The following is a 16,582-nucleotide window of genomic DNA, read 5'->3' as shown; positions in this document are numbered from 1 at the left end:
TGTTCTTTTGAATATGTGCGTGAATTTTCAGCAGTGTCTCATAAATCTAACAAATACCTTTTCTGCAAGGGGTATCATGGAAGAAATACTGTAATGGGTATCTGTTTTCCAAGAAAAAAAAAATACTGAAAACCATAGTCAACAAGAACATCAATCCACATATTAATTCAGACATGTTCCACTTCTGATGATATACTTGGTTGACTTGGATTGTATTTGGTTTTCAAGGCCAATCTCCAGGAAAGACAGCTAAAGTTATGGGAAAAATGATAGTACCAAAATAATTTGTTGCAAATTTTTGCTCTTTCTCAAATTCTTCTGAGGATCACAGGGAGATAAATATTCAGTTTAAGTTCCCATAAACTATTCAGATTGGCTTAGTTCTAGAAAAGAAATTAATTAAAGCATTTCTTATACAGCTGATAGCAAAACACACTAAAGGACCTTCAAAAGCCTTCTGTTTCCTGGGTATCAAGGACTGTAGGAAGATGCTAGAAACATACATGTTATTTCAAACTGAAACTTTTCCTTTAAATCTCCCCTTTGGCAGTCCATGGATCTTGGAAATTCAAGAGTAAGGTCTGTACTTCCCACTGCTTACTCCCAAAAATGTTGTATGCTAAAGCACTTAACTTTGAGATTAAAATATTTAAAAGCTATGGAATAAAAGCAGGCAAACAAGCAAACAACAAAACCCCAGGTGAAAAAACAAACAAACAAACAAACAAAAACAGTCAAAAGCCTGGGATAACACTCTCATCATTCCTTCAAGGTAAGAATGTGTGAAAAAAAATCAGTGATTTTTCACATTTAAATTTATATTTTATTTAACTTGAACAAGATAATTTTATACATATACATTTGTGTGCATATATATATATACACACATATATATATATATATATATATATAAAGGGTTTGAACTGCTGAATATAAAGACAAAAAGAAGTTGGAAAAGAAATCTCTTTCTTTCCCACTGCATTTCTATAGTTTGAAAGTGTTACTTCCACCCTTTTGCATAAAAATTTCGTCTTTCTCCTCTGGTTTGTTTTTCTGCAGCAGATTCCCTCATTACTGTCTTTTTTCAGTAATTTGTCCCTAACCTCTAGTAGAAAAAGCCCTCATCAAATCATGGTCAATTTTCCTTCCTCATTTCTCATGATTTAACCTGATAAAATGTGCTGTAGCAAAGAGTATACATAAAAACAATCGTCACCTCTGCTGCTCAATGGCAGTCTACATAGCACTATGTGGTTGGTCTGTACAATGCCCAGGAACTGACTGCATACTTATGCTATTTGTCATAAATTGGGATTTATGTATTTTGAGACATCTATCTTTTTTCCTCTTCCATGATTATCAATTGTATTATCTAGGAGTTTCAATAGAAATTACAATTTTATTAAGGGTTCATTTTGCAGCCTTAAAACAGAAACCATTTGAAATTTTGCAGCATTATCAAGAGAAAATATTCTATTTCTTACATTCTCCTTTGGAATGCTTTGTTTCAGTAATATTCCTCTGTAACTCACAGTCTTGTGAGTGATTTTTTTCTGGTTATCACTGATCGCTGAAGATGCTTTCTCTGCTGACCTCTATAACATTAGCTCTCAAATTGATTTATGAAGCTTGAGTGGATGTATAACTTGCTACCCTATGGTCTCCTTGTGGAAATTGGTAGGAGTGTTGGGCTCTGTGTACAAATGCTGCAGTGACCTAGTTATTTGGATCTGTTCAACTTTGGTAAACATACCTCAGGTAGTTTTTTTGAAACTACCTTTAACTTAAAAGGTTATAGTAAAATGCAAATAAGGTGTTTATTTACAGCATGTGATAAAGACAACATAGTTAGAAATGCTTGGAAAAGACAAGTGAAGGAAAATCAATTCCTAATTTACACTAACGTAATATAGAACACCTGTTTGGCTGCTCAGTCCCTTATGTTTTGAGTTGCATTTGTCAAGGAGAATCACATCTTTACAAATCCTCCTGGCTCTAACATATAGTTTTATTCTTAGAGTCCTCTCAGCATCACATTCTTATCAACTCTTATCCCCCATCCTTCCCTTTATCCAAGTTCTCCTTTCCAACCTGTAGTCTGTTTGTTATGCTATATCTATGCAAGGTGACAGCTGTGAAAATTCCTTAATAGAGGAAAGAATATTCTGTGGGAATATTAAAAATATGTTTTAATAATTTTTAATTTGCAAAATAAGATTTAAAAAAAGTTATATCATTTTATGAGAATGAGAATTCATTGGGTTGTTTTTTTTTTTTAAAGAAGTGAGGAAAGTATTTATTCCAAAAGTCAATTTTAGCCTAGCTTGGCTCCAAGGCTCTCTGTCTACAAAATATTCCTCACAGTCAATATTTATATTGGCTGACTGGTTCTGTATGGCAAATCCTCTTTTCACATGTTCTCAGATTTACTAATACAAGAAAGGTTCAGCAGTGGGCTTAGGAACTTGACTTGGTGACACAGAATTCAGTTTAAATGTAAATTGTTTTGAGGAACAATCCTCATGATAACCATATTCCAATCCACAATACCATGGTGTAGATGTGGTAAGACAGTCTCTCCTCCATTTTGTAAATCAGTCATTTAAACTGGCCTTTCTATGGGCCAATGGTGAAATATTTTTAGGATTTAGACAGTGTAAAGATGCCCACAACCAGCTGTGATAACCCCTTCTAGCTATAAGTGTGGCTAAACTATATTATTCTTTTCCTTTTCTGCAGAATATTTTTGGGGGATTAGGTTCGTTTTGTTTATATGTTATTTTGTTCTTTTTTTTAAAAAGCCACAACCATCCAACCAAAAAAACCAAAATGAAGCAAGTGAATAAACCTTTAGCCTAGAGAGAAGTAACCACTATTTTAACAACAAATACAAAACCCCCAAAAAGTAACTGAAAGAAACAACTCCAAACCAAACAAACAGACCAAACTCACCCACACAAATGAAATAAACAAACCATGAGCAGCTGCTTAGACACTGTATGTCATTGTCAATTCCTGACAACTACAGAATAAATTTTTTTGAGCTAAAGCCTATATTGTTTATGAATGTGCACACAGTCCATAGAACAAGGGATAGTGCTCTTAATGAGAATTATCAGCACTATAGCATGTTGAACTAAATTGACAGGAAGAAGAGGGGAATCCAAAAAATAGTTTGCACCTTTATCATTCTTCAGAGATTACTCAGTACTTCTCTCTTTAGTATCTGTAATTATATAAATCTTAAGTATCAGAAGCCTGTATCTTTCTGAGCAGAGTGAGACAGCAAGTCTCTTTCTACAATACTAATAATTAAAAAATACCTTTTAAAGGTAATACTTTTGAAAATCAGCATGTAGACTTAGATATTGCAGACTTTTATAGAGCCTGGTACATTAAAAAAATCTAATTGAATCAATAACAAAAATTCTGCTCTTCTCCAGATAGCAAATGATTATACTGACATTGGTTGTCATACATCTTAACACATAAATCCATCATCTCTGCAAAAAGCTGATGTAACTACAACAGAGATATTACAAGGACCTTATTCAGATTTATTTCTCAGAAGGACACAATAGGTTTATGTTTCATTTTGCTTTTATATTCAAGTGTAACTAGTCATTGACAGAGTTTGTAAACTTTGAGTATCCTGAAATCCTTGTTCACCAGTTTATATGGTTCTTTTCCTGCAGAAAAAAAAAAAAAAAAAAGCCTCCCAAAAAAACAAACCAACCAAATAAAAAAAAAACATTAAGAATGCACTGATAAAATAGAAATGCGTCAATGTTGCATCAGCATAATATGTCCTGGAATTTCTTAATTTCTCATCATATCTTGAAAAATGGCATTTATCTTGGGTTTTAGGTAAATATGTAGAAAATACTAGTTTTAGATGTATGAATGTGCCTATCTAGTTTTATATGAAGTTCTGGTATAACACATATTCTTGCAGATGAACTGGATGTCTGAATGCTATGTTTTTCCTCTCAAGGCAAAACCTGTACAAGGGGTCTTCATGAGGGAAACTGCTTCCTATGTTAAATTCTGATGGAATAAACTTTCTTGTAGTCAATACTTGTTTACTTTTATATACAGGTGGTCCTTTGTATAAAACCTAAGTGTAAAAATACTCACAGGATAAAAAAGGATTTCTCTTAGTGTGCCTCTGTGCTTGCCCTTTTTTATCTCTGCAAGTTTCATCAGTTTTGACTGTTACTCAGAAATTAACCTTTAAGGTGAGTGAATGATTTTCTTAACATTTCTTATTCTTCCAATCAATTGTGGAATACAAGTAGATATTTATAACAAAATTATGGTCTATGGTCTTTTACTTTTCAAGTACACTGGTTTCTTTAGTGCAAAAAATAATTCAGAATTACTTTTAAAAACTTGGTCTATTTTGTGTCACTTGTTTGTGAGGCAATTATTGATGTATTTTACCAGTACACAAAAAAGTTTGCAGGAATAATCTTTGCTTTTAAAAGAACATTAAGAGTAAATGACAGAATGATAAAAAGATTCTGCTTTGAAATAATCAAACTGTACACCTCATACAAAACTGGCCTGCAGGGAGTAACAGAACACAGTGTGCACGTGCTGTTTAGGAATGGTACTCCCCAAACCAAACTCCCCTCCCATAGATGGACAGAGAGGAGATTTGGAGGCACAATAGGCAGAGGTCATGGTTTAAGAGAAGAATGAGATAAGAACATGAAGAATAACAGCAACAATATTAATAACAAAAGTATACATAAGAGAGGATAATTTACATTTAAAATGTTCAGGAACCCAACCTCGATGTGATACCCCCTCTCCCTCACCAGCAAAAAAGTGAAGTGGAATCAAATAACATCTGGGTCCTGGCCACACCCCCTTCTCCCTGCCCCCTCCTGCTATTGCAAAAAGTCATCCCCGTCCTTGGCTAAAACTGGGACAACACACAAAATTGTATGAATTACAAATAAATGACATCTCCATATTGCTAAATAAACCCGGCTAAAAACACACTGCATCATTGGACTATTGATTCTCCATATAGTTTGTTAAAACATTGTCTGATACAGTATTGATTCACAGCCGTAGAAGCCAGAAAATAACATAGTTCAGAGGACAGAATGTATCAAAGAATTCCTCCAATAGGTAGTGCAGATAAAATTGGTCTAGTTTGACCTCCCAATCATCCAAAATTATTCCACTATACTTGCACAGGTATCTCTACATCCTTTCACTCCTTCCAAGGCTATGTCTTCTGTGCCATGCTATATGTCTAAAAATGACTGGGGGAAAAATTAAAGTGGAAAGTTATAGACACAGTTATAACCACATGGAAATTATTGGGGGAAATATGTTTGTTGCTTTCTAGATGGAATGTGGTCAGCATGCCCAGTTTTTCCAACAAGGAATACAATCTAAGGGGGATGAAAAGTTAATTCCAAGAGGAAGTTGGTGGAACTTTTTAGCTTATAAGCCTGCAGCAGTTGACAACCAAGAGAGATAAAGGAAGATGGCCTTCTTTTGAATTAGCACTTGTGGCAAAATCGCTTTCCTTGGACTGATGTGTATCCCTATCCCAAGGTTATCTCATATATAATAGTGACATTACCCACCTCCAAAGTATGACTACTGCTCACTGAATAAGATATATGACTAGAATCACTCACTTGCTACCTAAATGCAAAAAAATACTATAAAAGTAAGTTAAGAATGGTGAGAATTTAGAAAAGACTCCATGGTAACTTCTTGGAACTGTTGTAGGGGTTAATGTGTCTTCCACAGAGACACCTATTGAGTAAGAACTATACTCTACAGGCCCTGAATGATTATCTTTAGGTAATTTTTGTTAGGGATTAGGACTTGTCTTGTGCATTGCTTTGAATGCATTTTTGCAGTCAGATACTATCACTGGCAATCCTTGAACCATAACCTGTTATAATATTATTATTAAAGAATGGCGTTCTGTAAGCTCTTAGTGCAAATCCTTCAAGGATGCTAGCAGTCTCCTGTACTGAGTAAAGGTTTGGAGACCCATGAGGAGATCTTTCTGTTGGCATCTGTCCCTGAATAAATCAGTCAAATCGACCTCTGATCCAGCACACTGTTCATGGAGTCCCCACAACGGGATGCTGACAGACTGGTCAGGAACAAGGGTCTCAGCTTTCCAGGAGTGCTGACACTTGGGATTTGAGGAAATGTCCCCTTTTCATGTGACTCTGTAAAATATCAATCTGGCAAACTCCCACACAGATCTTATACATTTCAGATGTTTAAAAACAGAAAATAATATGTGTACATACATATATGATTGTGTGTGTATATAAATGTACCTCCTTGTGTGAATATAGGGACACCATATGCAATCCAGAGAAGACACAGAACCAGTGCAGTGTAATGTGACTATACTCAAAGCTATTTTTTTAGCCTCAAAGCTAAAGAACAAATCCTGTCCCTCTTTTATTTTGCAGTGTTGGCATAATTCATTGTGCTCCACTACTATTTGCCTAAGGAATCTTGTTGAAGTCCGTGGAACTGTTTGTATACTAACTGCCCATGAGCAGAGACACAAAGAATTCCCTGAATAATTTCTGAATTTAGAACTGGTGAAAGTCAATGTCAGAAATAGATTCATTTCACCAATACATTTCCCAGCATTTCTTTTTGATCCATTTAATGTTTGAAGGATTCAAATGTATTTCACAACAGTGATGAAAATTCCTTCTTACAAGAGAAAAAAGTTAACTATCAAAGCAAAGTCAGAACTGTCTTTATTATATTCTTTTGTTTTGAAAGAAATTTCATGTTACTGAGTTTACAGAGGTAAAAATTATATCAAAGGCATAAGGTAATGCCAAAAATAGTGAGTATAGCAGAGGAAGTCACTTATAAAAAATGAAATAGCATTCCTGTTTTCTGAAGCCTGGAGGGAACATCCTACTATAAAAGTAAAGAAAAAGGCAATGGAGGAAAGCCATTGCTCAGGAGAAGTGTTTCACTAATATACATTTATTGGTTTCTGTGACCAGACTGAAATCTGACTTTGAAAGAAGACTAGTGGAAAGAGAGAAATGTATGATTTTAGAAAAGGGATATTGTTTTTTTGGAGTATAATGATCTATATTTTCATCCAGATGCTGAACTAAATTTTCTATAGATACTGGTATATAACACATTTTTCATGTCCACATTTATCAAAATCAAGATGTCTCCATTCTATTTCAAACAGGAAAATAATGCATATTAGATAATACATTACACCTAATTACATATTTTTAACAAGCTGTACATGTACATCTCGCAAAAGTTTATGTGGAAAAATTAGACCAAATGTGACAAATTAGACCCAAAACATATTGCTCTTCTTTTAATGAAGAGTATTCTGGATTATTTTACTCCTTTTTTATGTGTTCTAGAAACTATGCATGCCAGCCACTATAACAGAGCTGGACTAGGTTTCTGCAGAATAAATAAATCAAAATACGTATTCCACTATAAAAATACCTTTTATTAATAGCACTTAAGTTCAAGCTGTGTCTGAAGAAGGACCCCAAATGAAGAAATCTCCAGGCAGTCATGCATCTATGATCTAATAATCCTTACCCTCCACACAAAATTTGGGTCAATAGATGTACTAGGTTCTAGTGCATTCCTGTTCTTCATTGGGTCCCTTCATAGGTGAGAAATTTCTTTCCTTATCTCTGGGCTGCAGGTTCCTCTGGTGATTGTACCTTTCTTATCTTCAGTCTTGAACAATCTCTTCTTTTATTGAACTAGGTAAAAGTTCACCATATATAGGTGAAAGCTCAGAGCTTGCCAACTAAGGCTTCAGCAAATTGAGCTGCTGAAGCCAGGCAAGTTATGCCAAAAAAAATTTTATATAAATAGTATCCCAAATAACACAGAGTATGTCAAGAGGCTTTCTCCTTATTTTACAGAAATATGCAATTTATCAACATAAAGAAATGTAAATAATGCCTGATTTAATTTAGTAGGTGATTAACACTTTGACTAACACCTGACTAAAAATCTTCCAAGTAATATCAGGGTGTCCAGTCTATTAAAAAAAAAACTTTGCAGTATTTCCAAGCCACTCCTCAACTTAGAGAAACTATTTTCTTTACAAAATACAACACAATTTCTGAATGTATAAAGCATTCTGAAAGCCCTTGAAATTCTGTATGATTTATATTGCTTTTGTACATTTTTCTGATGAAATTCTTCTACTCAGTAAAAAATATGACATTAAATAAGACATTGCTTGGTCTAAAATAACAATAAAAATATCATAACTTACAAAAACAGCCATTTGTACTAATTAATCCACCAAGGAAAAAAACCTCATCTCCTAGACATAAATAATATGTAATTTAATGAAACTACAGGGCACTGGAGAGAATGAACTGCTTGTTTCTTTGTTTTGAGAATTTAGATTATTTATTGGATCTTGATGTTTAATTTTAAAATAGGTTATCTTATTCCACAAATTTATTTTCCTTTTATCTGCAAAGACACAAAAAAAATTTCAAAATTTCAACCTGAGGACAATTACCAGTAAACCCAACAACATCTGAAATGTAATGGCAAGGAAGAAAAATGAAAATGAATGCATAAAAATGTAATATATGGTGAAATGAAAATAAAAGAGAGCTAGAATATATCCTCATATTTTGCTATGTGCTCTTGACTTCACTGAAGTACATCAGAACATAATTTTTTTCATTATTATTACTAGTTTAAACATGATCATAAAGAGGTAGTACATTTAAATCTTTAATGGAAAGGATTATATATATATATATATATATATATATATATATATATGGACCTTTAATGGAAAGGATTATATATATATAATGGTGTAAGTTTACTAGGTAAGAACAGACAAGGTCAGAATCTTTCTGTTTTGTATGTTGCTTTTGATATCTTTATTAGACATTGAGTAAGAAACTGAATGAATTTCACACTAATACCGGATGCATACATTGCAGTCAATTTTTGCTGCTGCTCATGATATGACCTGCTTCACTTCCACTGAGTGCTAAGAACTTGCACTGGGTCTTAACTAGGTGGAAGAACTCATCAGACCAAAAATATTGCAATCATACTAACAAGAGGCATTAATACATTAAAGAATGCAAAATATTATATCAGCTGGAAACTTTTCAAAACACAATTTTTATTCCTACTGCTAAGCTGTGTGTCCACAAACATTTCTCTTCCCTTCCAAAAATTGTCTTAGAGGAAAAAAAAACACTGTCCAAGTAAAATAATTTTTTCTATATCTCTTAATATGCAACCCTCTAATGTTACTTGAAGAATGTATTTCAGGAATGAGAGTATTTTCAGAATTTGTTCTTCCAGTCAACCTTTGCAATATTTGCATAATATTGTGCCCAAAGCACAGTATTGACAATTCTATATAATTTACTTTCAAGTTGTAAAACTCAAAATAAATAAATAAATAAATAAAATGTAAAACAATACAGTTTTTGTTTTAAAGATATTCTCCAAAACAGATAAAAAAATTGCAATTTTATAGTCAGCAATCAAAGAGTAAGCACTATTTTTACTGAAGTTTCATTTATTCCATAAAGTCTGGAGGATATGTAGAATTTGTAGAGGCTATTTATACAACTGTCAATTTATCATAGCAATGGACCTAACTGATTTATCACAGCTATGTCAGCATTAATCAAGTTCCAGGTTTTGTAACACAGCCAGGACAGGCATACAGGCTGAGTGGATTTTTTTAACAAGTCAGAGTACCTATCTTTTGCAGCCCCATTGATTAATGTTCTCAGATTCAAACTCACAGCACCACTCTACATCTGAAAAGTTCAAAATATAGCAAAATATGTAGGATATTTGGCAGACTTGCATTTGTAAACTAGCAAATATCTAAAGACTTACAGGACTGGCCTTTTAGACCATTTGGTACATTAGAGAATGTGTCGTCTTCATGTGCACTTTCCTAAATTAAAGTTTACATGCTGTGGTCAAGATTAGAAAAAGAAACTGAAGAAGGAAAGAAAAAAATACCCCAACAACAAACAAACAAAATCCCAACTATTACATTTCTTTTTTTCACACAATATTGCTTATTTATTATATCCAACATTGCTTGTATAATCTAATTTAGCAGCTTTCAAGGAAAGAATAGACCATGATACAAATAATCTCGTCTCAAAATAAGAAATTAAGATAATAAACCAATAATCTGTATAAAGTAAATAAAGTCAGGCAATAAAATTGTACCTAGAAATGTATGACATTTTAAAAATCCACAACAAAATCTAACTAGCAGATAGTGTAGAATTCATGGCATTCCTGCAGGAAATACAGTCTTCATTCTGCCAGAATCCCTTAAATTATGCAGCTGATATCTGGCAGACCCCACTGAACCATTAGGTAGGATAAAATTTTAAAGGAGAATAGTTGCTACTAACACACTTTATTTTCTTGCATGCAATACATTCTTCCTTGAATTTCACTGTCAAAAGACAAAACTTCTTACAAAGCGGTGACTAAGTGATAGAAACTTCAGACAGGGATAGATGCTCTACTAAGGAAGAGAGAACTTGTAGTTAGCATGCTGTAGCAGGAGCTAGCTCTGTGCATCATGGATACAAACTGGTTGAAGGATCTGAGATTGTTTATCCACTTTTGTCTAGCTTACAGGCACAGCCAGAGGCATGAAGCATATCACCATGCACAGAACTGAAAGTAACTCAGGGATATCACATGCTCTTTAAGACTGGTTGTTAGGTACACTTGAGTCTCCCAGAACATCCCTCACCAGACCGGTGATTGCTGGTTGTCATAGTTTTGGCCAAGGATGGTGGGAGGTGGAGCATGAAGCCATGTGGGTGTGTCCAGGTTGTTATTCTATGTCACTCCCATCATCACTGCAGGAGCATAAATAAGAGATTCTCACTTCCATGAAGAGGGGTCTGTAGCTTCAAGTGGAAGAAAAAGGGGGATGCACAGATCCTCCACCACTGTATTTCTTCCTTCTTTCCAGGGGAGTAAATGGTGAAGAGAGTGGTGGGCTTTGTCATTTTTTTTGTTGTTGTCTCAGGCTTGGGGAAGGAGCACAGGTGCAAACAATTTGTCCAACATTGTTGGTTTCTTTCCTTGCTTTAGGGTTGTAGGAAAAACGCGGGTGCAGATGGGTTTGTCTGCCATTTTCTGCTTTGTCTCAAGAGCCACATGGCACCACCTCACAATGGTTGGTTGGATTCCATGAGCATTTTGCATAGAATAACTGGTTTTGTATACATTTGTTAATACTATTGTGGCTCTTATTGTTTATTTTCTTATCACATTGCTGTTTCAAATAAATTTTTTCCTTATCTCAACTTGGGTAGGGGAAAGGGAGTGGATGCACAGAGCTTGATTTCCAGCTTGGTTTAAATCACAACACTGATACTGCTCAATGTCTAGATTTTTCCCTAGTGCGATTTTTGTCTTGTATAGCTGTTAAGCTTCAAGGCAAGACCAGGGTTGAAAACAGGTATCAAAGAAAGACTCATCTGAAATGACAGTAGTTTCCTACAATACATTTGGCTCTTTTCACCTCCATAATCTTCAATCACTCTTCAATACACTGAAGGCATATAGCACTTTTTCACACTCTGGCCTGTTCCAACACATACACCTATTTCAAGTAGACAGTGACACTGTTCATTGTGGTATCATGTGGGATCCAGTAGATAGAGACAAGTGCTTTGCACCTACATGGATATTAATTTCAAACACAGGTGACCTCTCTCAGGGTGATGACTGTAGAAGGTTTTATAAAGAGAAAAGCATAATTTTAAAGCTCAGTTGCTATTCTTTCTAACTCATTCAGCACAACCATACTTATCATTAATTTGAGACATATATAGATTTGCCAAGCAAACCACTAGCTAGACTACTACCAGATGTAACATTTTCCCTTTTGTCATTTGGATAGATTTAAACAAACTCAAAGGCATTCTCTTCCACAAATTTAGCATGGAAGAAAATGGCAAAACAGATCAAATGTGAACCATGAGTACTTAAAAGCTGCTCTTTTCTTTGAGCACTAGTCCATTTTACATATTTTTCACTGGCTACTAAATATGTTGTCACTACTTTTAAAGAGACTGATGATCCATTTGGAATTCAGAGTGTCTGTTATAAGCATAGAGTGATTTATATGGAGACGTATGAAGGTGACATATTTTGCCCTGAGGCACAAATGCCCAGTGAGATCGCTTAAAAAGGGACGGCCCATCTCTAAAGCTATCTAAGAGTGAACAGAGACCACTTTCCTTTTCTCAGATAAGATCTTTAATAATCTTTGACAATTTTTGAGAAGCAGACTATACAAGGCAACCATGACAAATATAAAAATCATGTGAAGGTGACTTTGCAAACTGCATCAATCTTTCCCGCACCAGTAACTGTAAGAAACTTGATTTTGTGTCATTCCCTTTTCAGTGCTCTTTTTTGTACCTTTTCTTGAAGACAGAGAAAGGGATAGTAAACAGTGCAACTTTGCTAAATAAAGCAGCTCTTCCATATTTACATTTGTTTTGTCATATACTCCATTTAAAATCTAAAAGTACAAACCTCTCGAATTTTATGCTTCACATGATTGTCAACTTGAATATAGATTTGTCTGAGTTGATCTTCAGGGCAATCAGGATTAATATTGAATATATTGTTCTGACTAGGTTAATAATTGACTTTGCTATCAATAACAGCAACATATCATCTGCATACAACATGATGTGTTACCATTTACTGCCTCAACCTATCTATTTTTAGAATTTCTTGCTATTTCTGTCATGGTTGCCATTACTATATTAAGTAAGATAGCTGAAAGCAAATCAATCATTTACTGTTCTTTCACTGAGTGGAAAATATAGAAATAGATCTAAAGAAGTAGAAAATATGACAATTATGAAAATTATGACAATTATGAAATGTATGAAATTATTACATTTTGAACTAACATTGAGTGTATGTTATGTACAATCTCACCATTTAATTCTCTCCATCCCAGCCCTACTTCTCCAGGAACATGCAATAACTCAATAGAATTAATAACGTCCATTATAAAATAAAAATCTGTATGTGAAACATAGGCATTATGGCTAACACTGCTACTGTATCTCCCATCAAGCCATAGCACATGCATCCTAGGTTTCAATAAAACAACCTGCTGCATTTTTTTTTTTTTTTTTACTGTGAGACTATTATGTTAAATCCTTAGGTACGTAAGGGTAAACAATAGAAATACCAGAAGGGGAATCAGGAGAAAATAAAAATATGTATTTTTCCCTCCAGGGCTTAGTGCTTGAGATTCATGTATGTATAGATATGCACATGTATGTTAATATGTATATGTATATGTATGTATTTGTATGTGCGGCTTTGGTCATGTTTTGATAAATTTTAAAAACTAATTATGCACATCATACATGAAATCATGTTTCCTTATTATGTAAGTGAAAAAAATATGAAAATGTGAAGAAAAACAATTTTCGTCTTTCAATTTTTTCCTACCTTTCTGTCATTCACTGCTACTTTGAAACAGTATAGAAACAATGATAAACTTGAGGGACAGAGAAAAAGAATATGAGAAAATCAAGGTGCACAGGCTGAACATGGGGCAAAGCATGTTTTCTGTTATGAAGATATACACAAAGGACAGGAACTTGGACAAAAATTAAGAGCAGAAGGCTAAAGAAGTAGTCGGGAATGGATGAATAATGATTTTACAGAAAACCTCAGGGCAACTGGATACAAGACAGCCATTGCAGATGAAATGGGGTGTTTTGAAAGATTAGGAAAAAGGTGAGTTTGAACTAGTCTTCTCACTTAATAAATGGATAGTCTACTGCTGAATTTGAAGGAGAGTATTACTTGGTAAAAAATATATATTTGAATGATGCAATACCATGGAAGTTCATGAGATCAGTATTGCCTATCTCTGATCCTTGTAAGCAAAGATGAATAACAGGAAACATCCGGGAGCTATTGTACTTCCCTGTTCTGCAACTAGAAGTTGGAAGGCATTATTTTAATACTTTTCAGATTCTCAGTAGGCATTTAAGTTTTTCTTTGATGTACAGATACTTTTATGATTGTGAACAACAGCACCTTCTCCTTCACTCCCCTTCTCCCTCTTTCCAGAAATACAAAGTGCCAAAAAGTATTGTTGTCCTGTGCTGCTGTGGGGTCAGATATTCGTCACAGTTTTCTATAAATAAAGTCTGTTATTTCACAAGCAGAAGTTTGACTTCTGGCAGATATGGTTCTGCTTCTGTCTTCACTGTATGTGACATAAAGTATATATCTGTATCCAAAAGTAATGTAAATAATCACCCTCCTTGAATAAAGGGGTATTTCTACTTATTGCAGATCTGTCCCAAAGGAAATAGCAAAGTTCCTGATGAAAGTCAGTGAGTGAAAATATTACAAGGAAGAAAATCAATCTAAAAACTACTCTTATGCTTTGCTTTGAACAAAAAAAAATGCTTTCTGAAATAATTTTCAAGTGCATTCTTACAAAAGTTATTGAGGGACTAAGTGTATCCTGATTTTTATATTCTTCAGTCTGTTTGGTTTAATATTGATTATATCCCATCTTTGCTTGTAATTTTCTTCTTTCATCTAATAAGAAAGGCTTGATATGACACTGAACAACCTGAGGAAGATGCCTTATTACCCCTTAGTAATTCATCAGATTTATTTCCAATAAATGTTTTGTCATTGCTTTATTTTTTTCTTATTAAAACCAGAGATAAGATTAAGAGTATTTTTTGTTTTTCCTTTGTCTTATTCTAGTCAGAGTAACAATGGTGTGATCTAGCTAAGAAATGCTTACTCTCACCCACTGTTCTTGTTGTGAGTCACACTTAGGTTCTTTAGGTTGAACTCAATTGCCTAAGGCTGTAAAATGCCTTTTAAAATCCTCCCTAATATCACAGAATCACAGAAGACATAAGGGTGCAAGGGACCACTGTAGATCATCTAGTCCATCCACACCTTGTCAAGTAGTGTCCCCTGGAGTGCATTACTCAGGGTTGTGTCCAGGTTGCTTTTGAATGTCTCCAGAGAAGGAGATTCCACAGCCTCTCCAGACGGCCTGTTCCAGTTCTCTGATATCCTCACAGTAAAGAGGTTCTTCCTTTGTGGAACTCGCTATGTTCCAATTTCTCTTCATTACCACTTGTCTATGGTTCAGTACTCCCAATAAGAGCCTGGCTCCATCCTCTTGAATCCTTCCTTCAGATACTTACACACATGGAAAAGACCTTTTCTCAGTCTTCTCAAGCCTGTACAGACTCAACTCTCTAATAAGAGAGATGGTCAAATAGCCTCATATGCTACAGCACATAACACAGTCAAGACAGCCACAATCATGGAGTATCACCGTACAATTTTAGAAGGCTTCAACCCCTACAGAGTGACATCACATCAGAAGGCTTCAGACATCTGCCCTTCTTGTACCCCTACAGAGTGACATCACGACAGAAGGCTTCAGACATCTGCCCTTCTTGTTCTTTAGCCCAGCCTTTCACACCCCCCCATTGTTCACGCATTGCACCTGTGTGCCCTCTGCTCCCTTTGGTGATCGGTCAGTGCACCTCGCACTCCAGGTCTCATTACCTTCAATGCTGCTCACCTGCCCTGCACAGCTGTAGCCCGCTGATGAGGCTCAGTGCACCTCAGCACTCCATGTAGCATTACTTTCAGTACCGCTCACCTGCTTTTTACAGCTGTGGCCCATTAGAGATGAGACTCGGCCACAGCCCCACTCCCTAATACCACAAACTGTGTGCCTACACTAATCATAATCATAGCCCTCTGCAGGACCTCCTCAAGGATCTCCGTGTCTCTCTTGTGCTGAGGAGCCCAGAACTGTTGACAGTGCTCCAGATGTGGCCTCACCAGGGCTGAGTAGAGGGGCAGGATGTCCTCCCTTGACCTGCTGGAAATGCTTTTCCTAGAACACCCCAGGATTCAATCAGCCTTCTTGGGCCCCAGGACACACTGCTGGCTCATGGACAGCTTGTTGTTCCCCAGGACCCCCAGGTCTTTCTCTGCAGAGCTGCTTTCCAGCAGGTCAACCCCCAGCCTGTACTGGGGTATGAGATAATTCCTCCCCAAGTGCAGGACCCTGCACTTGCCTTTGTTGAATTTAAGAAGGTCATACTCTGTCCATCTCTCCAGCCTGTCAAGGTCCTTTTGCAGAGTTACACAGCACTCTGGAGTATTGGCCACTTCTGCCAGCTTTGTGTCACCCCCAAACTTGCTGATGTTACACTCTGTCCCTTTATGCAAGTCATCAATTAATAAATTAAACAAGACTGGACCCAATATCGTCCCTTGGAGAGCACCTAATTACTAGCCACTACACTGCAACTAGACTCTCTGTAGCTGATCACAGCCCTCTGAGACCTTCCATTCATACTGTTCTCAATCTACCTCACAGCCCATTCTTCCCGCCTGCACTTCTTAAGTTCTTGGTTCAGGTGCCCCTCCAGAATGGTTTAGGCATACAGTCCTCAAGTCATATCATAGATTAATGGAATGTTTTGGGTAAGAA

At 35.6% G+C, this 16,582-nt stretch overlaps 1 long non-coding RNA gene across 1 annotated transcript; it reads right to left on the bottom strand.

Moving 5' to 3' along the window:
* Positions 1 to 11,454: 11,454 nt before the first annotated feature.
* LOC137467017 (uncharacterized) lies at positions 11,455 to 15,161 on the bottom strand. The gene is made up of 2 exons (XR_010995375.1): positions 15,019 to 15,161; positions 11,455 to 11,778 (listed from the first exon to the last, which is right to left on the bottom strand). It is a non-coding gene; the product is annotated as an uncharacterized lncRNA (long non-coding RNA).
* Between the last annotated feature and the right edge of the window lie 1,421 nt (positions 15,162 to 16,582).

The sequence above is a fragment of the Anomalospiza imberbis genome, chromosome 2 (genome assembly GCF_031753505.1).
Source record: "Anomalospiza imberbis isolate Cuckoo-Finch-1a 21T00152 chromosome 2, ASM3175350v1, whole genome shotgun sequence".
NCBI lineage: Eukaryota > Metazoa > Chordata > Aves > Passeriformes > Viduidae > Anomalospiza > Anomalospiza imberbis.
Note: the sequence above shows the minus strand (reverse complement) of the source record. Positions and strands in the feature narration are given on the sequence as shown.